The sequence below is a fragment of the Vigna umbellata genome, chromosome 4, assembly GCF_029865625.1.
Source record: "Vigna umbellata cultivar VRB3 chromosome 4, Vumbellata_1.0, whole genome shotgun sequence".
Classification (NCBI taxonomy): Eukaryota; Viridiplantae; Streptophyta; class Magnoliopsida; order Fabales; family Fabaceae; genus Vigna; species Vigna umbellata.
In genome coordinates this window covers 29541432-29548216 of record NC_142168.1, presented here as the reverse complement: position 1 = coordinate 29548216, position 6785 = coordinate 29541432, and the positions used below count along the sequence as shown (strand labels likewise).

The following is a 6785-nucleotide window of genomic DNA, read 5'->3' as shown; positions in this document are numbered from 1 at the left end:
TCTTACCTAAAATCAAAGTCGAAGATTCATTTTTTTTATTAGAAAGACTTGTATTTAAAGCATTACAATGATAATGATAAAATAGTATATTTGATATTATTATAGATATCTTTTAGTACACAATACATTAAAATCTCTCATCAAAATAAAATATTATGATTAAGAAAAATCTTTTGTTTTGGTTACAGGTCGATGCTAAGTATTTTTTAAGGGTATCTAACTTCTAAGTTTAGGTTAATATTTTGTTTTTGGTTTTTTTTTCTATAATTCAGTCTTACAAAAAGACATTTTGATGTTAAAACTTGTGTTTATTCAAATGCTTTTAGCAATAAATATACAATAAAATATAACCAATTACCTAGATATTAAACAAGTATTTATAGAGTTTGGAATAAGTTTTTTTATTAATATTAGCCTAATTACGACTCAAATAATAATATTTGACTTAGATTGATGTAATTATTTTTAGTACTAATTTTGTTCATATTTTGATTTATCGATCCATTGATCATTTTATATGGGATCAAAAGAATTGTTGTCCGTTCAGTTCATAACTAACCGAACGATCATATTATACATCTTTTAAATACACAAAATACAATTTCATTAGACTTTGTAATTAAGAAAATGACGAGTAAAATTAAACATGAAAGGGATAAGAATTACCAATTAGTATAACTAATAAAAGAATAAGACAAAATACAATAGTATTTTCTATTGGTGTTGGAATATAGTCCAATGATCTTTCCTACAATCATGACCTAAAAAAATACCTAAAGTTTTGGCTTGTTCTAGCTTTATATGCCATAGCTACTCTAGTTTTACAATAATTTCTTCATTCAGCCACTGTTCCTTCCTTATCATCACCACCTAATCACATGTTATTTCGAAACAAAGTGGTCACTAATTTTCTTTTCCAAACACACATTTTTAAAGTTAAAGAAATAATTAAATATTTATAAATTATATTTGCAAAATTAAGGCGTATAATTATTAATTGTACAACAATTTAAATGGTATATATATTTTCTTTTGGTTAATTGATAAGAGAATGTAGGGAAGTTGTTGAATATGATAGAACAAAGTAGAAGCCTAAAGATTTTCTATTGGATTTTTTATTATTATTCTCTGCTCACATTAAGAAAGCATTGATATTTTCTTTTTAATATCTTTTAACACATCAATGTCAATCAATGTATTTTGAAAAAATATGCACAAAAATACAAGAAAGAATCCAACTTTGACAAATTGTTGTAAGATATATGAAATATATCATTTCATTTGTGATATACAAAAAGAATAATTTCTATTTTCCTATCTACTTGTGGATTCTTGGAATCCCATGCCATGAGAGAGATTGAAAAGATCCAATCTTTAGGCAAAAAAAATGTTACAGATAATAATTATAAAGAGAAATAAGAAGCACACTGATAAAGTTAAAATGATCTCTTAACATTCTTGTAATCTGAGTCTATGCATTCCAATTCAGCCCTGTAAGGATTCATCAACTTGAGAAGTTCTGTTGCTTTCTCCTTGGTTTCATCACCACAACCAACTTGCAAAACCAGCAAGAGCTTCTGAAAGGCACCGACTTGAAGGGCCTCAAGAAGGGTTCTTCCTTCGTCTTTTTCACCAAACTTGCAAAGCTTCCAAAGGGCAGAGACAGAATAGTCTGTGGTCAAAGGTGAAACTCTCAGAATTTTCTTCACCAAAAGAGGAACTGTTAGATCATTCCCACACCCTTTGTTTCTTCCTTCTTCACAGCTGAACAGAGAGTCCAAAATGGCCAAAGCCTTCTCGTACCTGCTCTTCTCTGACTCAATCAGAATGTCAAGCAAACAAGAAACCAAACCCAGTTCAACAAATGCCAATTTCATTTTCTCACTGCAATTTGAAGAGGATGAGACCATGTACCAAACCACCCTCAATGAAGCCTTTGTGATGGTTGGACTGACCCTCTTGTTGATGAACTCCACCAAGAGCTCATTCACCCCTTCAATCTGTGACAAAGCCTCCACATGCTGTACATCACCGAACGAAAGAAGCTCTCTCAATGCCACAATGGACTTCTCTTTCCCTGAGAGATCTTGGTGCTTCAAGAACCAAACCATGCACCTTAGAGAAGCCAAAGATCCCAAGGACTTTTGTGCCTCAAGTTGTAGTGGAAACATCCAATTCAGAGCTGACAGAATCTCCTCAAGAACCACCACGTTTCTCTCCACCGAGTCATTGGCAAATGCATCAAACGATGAAGCCAATGCCACAGGTGCTCCATTATCCACTATGCACCTCTTGTTCCTCTCACTCTCCTCACCCCATTTCTTCATTTTCTGCACCAATTCAAGACAGCCATATTGGTCCAAACCCCTTGCCGAGTTCTTCACTTGCATCAGAAGCTCAGCAACCTCAATTGGGCTGATTGGAATTCTTGGTGTCGGAATCCTCTCCACCCCATGTTGCCTATTCTCCACACACCAATCTTGGATCATCATCCTGAGAGAGTGGTTTGGAATCATGTCAAAGTTTCTCACAACCTGGTTGGTAACCGGACATGTGATGTTCCCTTCTTCAAACCACCTCTCCACATTCTCCCTGTCGTAGGTTATCCCGGTTGACAGTGTCACAGGATCCTTCATCGTGTCAAGAGAAATTGGACACCTGAAGTGGTTCGGAACCACCAACTCCATCACGGGTTTCCCACCTTTGCTGTGCTTTCTGTTTCCCTTCCTCCTCCTCCATCCCAACACCATCTCTAGCAACCTGATTAAAGAAGCCAAAACTGTTTCTGCAACGTGAATTGAGGTTTCTGGTGAAAGAATTTGATGAGATATTAAAAGGGTTTGTTGGTGTAGTTATATATTATAGAGAATCACAGAGATATGCATGTCATGTCTCATGTGTGAGTTGTGATATATAAGAAGAGGGTCAGGGTCCTTGGTTTCATACACAGGAATCAGTGTGTTCAAAGTTAGACCCAAGAAAATAGTATTCTAAGAGAGAAGCATTCAAACCGAAGAGAGAGAATTAGTATGTTGTTGCATATTAGGAAGAAGGAGTTAGGATTTGAATATTGACCATTGAAGATTTGAAGAAAAATTGAGAATAGACATAACGGTCAAAAGGGAAGAACGGGTAAAAGAAAAGAAGGGAAAACAGAAGACCTAAGCAACACAATGTTTTTTGTTCTTGTTTTTGTTTTGGTGTAGACTCGGTGACACACGTTTTCTACTAGGACATTAGACAAACACAACACGTACGTTTTTCTCACAATTCTATTTTTCTTTCGATACCCTCAAATTTTGAAATTAAAGTTCTAACAATTATTATTGTTTTAATTTGTTGACTCTGAAAATGTATCAAAATTAATTATGCTCCTTAGATAATGTAATTAAGGAAATTGATTCTTTAAATGAGAGAAATATGTTGAATGCTGACTAAAATTTTTTCTTTATACTGATTTTAGTATCTTAAAATAGACGAATTTTAAAAGAAATGTCAGTGTGGGCATTTCGCTAAGATTTTAATGTATAAAAAACTGTAATATTTATACTTTGTAATATCAGAGGAAGAAGAATATTCCATAAAACTACAATTGTTTAATGATATTGAAGATATCTTCATTGAAGGTGTCAGCCTTCAATCACCTTCAATCATGGGCTTTCATAATCTAATAATATTTTTCATTTAATTTAATTAATTAACCTGTTTTACTTGAATTCAAAATAGTAAAACATGTGAAGATTATTTTATTAATTTTTGTATGATGTGATTCTTCGTAATTAATAATTTATAATTTATAATATTGAATTGAGGATAAAATGTCTTAATTTGGATATAATAGATTTAGGAACTGTTTTCTTAAGATGAATTTAAAAAAGAATGATCGAATTTAAATAGATTTGAGAATAAAGGAATATTCTTTATTATTACTACAACAACATTTGCATAAAGATACATAAGTTGACTTTTGAAAGTTGAAAGTATAGATACAGTATTATAATAATAATAATAATAATAATAATAATAATAATAGTATTTTGTCATATTTATATTTCAACTCAACGAATTTTGTAGAATTTTGTTAAATTTAAAATTTATTTTCTTAGAAAAAAAAAATTCATCCTAACAAAGTATTTAAAAACACACGCGAACTTCATCTCTATGTCAGTTTTATGATAGTTGTTTGGCAAACTTAGAATAATATTGAATTCATAAATAACGTTTAAATTTTCATATGGGAAATAATCAAAATTAAATTATTTTTAATTAGTTAATTAATTTGGTGTGTTTTTCTTTTTAAATGGCTTTAGAAACTCGTTACCTTGACTCAAAATATTAGCCCTACATGTTTTGATGATATTGTATTTAAATTATAATTAAACTAATAGAAAAAAAAAGTCGATAATTTAAATTCATTTGGTAATTTGAAAGCCTCTACAAGTTTTGCTGATATTATGTTTAAATTATAATTTAATTAATATAAAAGAGTTGATAAGTTAAATGCACTGGGTAATTTGGAAGTTAACCTTTTTTTTTATTAATTTTCATTTTCGCATACCCCTGATAATAAATTTTTATATAATTAAGGACAAAAAAATCATTTTATACCTTTAAGTTTACTTACAAAAAATTTTCTTTCATACACATTTATATTTATTTGACATACAGTATAAAAATAAAATAATAATAAAAGAATGAATTTTTATACTTTGAAAAAAAAATAATGTTAAATGAAAAAAAAATTGTGTGAAATAATCATTTATCTTACCATATAGTTTTTAATAAAAAGGTTTTACTAGATTTTCGTTCTTCTTAATTATTTTAATAATTTTCTTTTCTTCTCCCTTTTCATGAACATGGTTCTCACATAAACGCCATTCTTTTCGGCCTGCTACGTACTTTCTTAAGTCATGGTTTTAATCGTAATGGAAATTTCTAAGGTTTTCTTAGTTAAAATATTCTGATTAATAAAACTACATTATTACTCTCTCCATTAATTTTTATATGTCTTTTAATATTGTTTTACAATAACTAAAAAGTAAAATAATATTTATTATAATAGCAAAATAGTTATACAACAGGAAGACAAATAAAAATGAATAAATTATTTTCAAAATTAAGCCAGATAATTAAAAATGAAATATTCTTAAAATACAAAAAGACAAAAAAGATCGACCGTCGTAGCAAGCTGGAATCCTTCTGTAGAATTACAAAAATAAAACTGAAGATTTCGATGTTGTTTGAAATAAATAATAAATGTACTAGTAATCGTTAATTAAAAATATACATGATTAATAATTTTATATTAGGGAACGTCCAAGTCCGACATAATATATAAACCTAAGTCCTAGGAATTAGAAATGAGTTGGCGTGGTAATAGGAGTCAATTTGTGAAAAAATATACAGAAATCAAGTTAAATAGAAACGGTGATGTTGGGGCATCAAATATGTTTTAATTAATCTTAAATGAAACTTTAATCATACTTTTTTTAATCATTTTATTTATAACTAATTTGATTGTTGATTTTTCATCGTACAAATTGAAGACAAAGGGATAATTTATGTTTTGTTTGATTTTATTAAAAACAAAACACTATTATTAGTTTGACCTTTTCTATATATAAAAGTTGTCTGTGATGGTGATCGAATGGTCGAAAGAAAGAAGACGTTGGTATCTGTTTTACGAAAGAAATAAAACTCCATTGTTGACAGCTTCAAACTCTGCAATTGCAAACCAAAAACCCTTAATCTTTGACCTCTTTGCGTGTGCAATGAGTCCATGACGCAATAAACACCATTTTATTCTTATAACTTTCCTCACATTTATTTACAGGGGTTTACTAACGCGCGTACGCCTGTGTGTTTTTCAGTTGGTATATTTTAGCAATGTGTACCGGATTTTAGTAGACAAAAATACCTTTATATATCATGGATTCTAAGTTTTAAGGTTAAGGATATTTTAATAATTTTCATTCTCAAAACTTAAAAAAAAAAAGAACCCCCGAAACTCTTACTCACCTCTCTCATTCCTCTCAATCATTTCTCTTTCATCTCTCTCACTCCAACCTTTTCTCTGTCATTCCTACTGTAACCCAATTGAAAAAATCAGAAACACTTGCAAAGGTTCATTCAAGATCTCTTCAATTTCACCATCTTCACTAACCTCTCTAATTTTATCTGCATAGGTTGAATCATCATCTCTAAAAAAACCTTTCAGGCCAATTACAAATTCTTTCGGATGTCATTATGCTTGTGAAAATTAGATAAAATTATATACGACAAAAATTATAAAATGAAAACTCATTATAAAGTCATTTTTTGTAAGAAATTGTTTAACAACGAGTGTTTCTGATTTTTTTTCCAGGCCAATTACCAATGTCATTATGCTTGTGAAAATTAGATAAAATTAGATAAGACAAAAATTATAAAATAAAAACTCATTATAAAATCATTTTTTGTAAGAAGTATTTCTGATTTTTTTCAATTAGGGCTACTGTAGGGATGACAGAGAAAAGATTGGAATGAGACAGAGGAAAAAGAAAGGATTGAGAGGAATGATAAGAGTTTTTTTTTTTTTTAGTTTTGTGAATGAAAATTATTAAAATACCCTTGACCTTAAAACTTAGAATCCATGATATATAGGGATATTTTTGTCTACTAAAACCCGATACACATTCCTAAAATGTACCAACTGAAAAAACAAGCGTGCAAACCCCTTATTTATAATTCTAAATTTAAATCAACCCTTTGAAGGCTTGTGTTACTTTATTTTGGACTACAAAAAT

The 6785-nt window shown here is 29.7% G+C and overlaps 1 pseudogene; it reads right to left on the bottom strand.

The window, feature by feature from the left end:
* Positions 1 to 1252: 1252 nt before the first annotated feature.
* On the bottom strand, positions 1253 to 3310 carry LOC124833835 (U-box domain-containing protein 21 pseudogene; annotated as a pseudogene).
* Between the last annotated feature and the right edge of the window lie 3475 nt (positions 3311 to 6785).